Here is a 312-nt window from a genome sequence, read left to right as displayed (position 1 = left end):
AGTGTGTCGATTGAGTTTGAACAAAATTGTAAATGGAAAGCGACGTGTGTCGATTTGTGTCAAGTGTGTCGACTGTGTCTCCTAAAAGGAAAGCAGCCTGAGTGTTGAATAAAGATTAAATGATACTCATTGCGCTAACCGCTGCATAAACGAATGCACACGTTGAGTCCGCTGAACGCAGCCATTAACGTTTATTTCGGATGACGTAAAACAAAGGTAATTATTCAGTTTAGCTACCCCACCTCAAAAATCAATAAAAATAGGCTTATTCGATGCGTTTTTGCATGAAATGAAAGAATCTGGCAAAAAAAA

Source organism: Trachymyrmex cornetzi, unplaced genomic scaffold (genome assembly GCF_001594075.2).
Source record: "Trachymyrmex cornetzi isolate Tcor2-1 unplaced genomic scaffold, Tcor1.1 scaffold722, whole genome shotgun sequence".
Taxonomy (NCBI): domain Eukaryota; kingdom Metazoa; phylum Arthropoda; class Insecta; order Hymenoptera; family Formicidae; genus Trachymyrmex; species Trachymyrmex cornetzi.
This window is presented reverse-complemented; position numbering follows the sequence as displayed.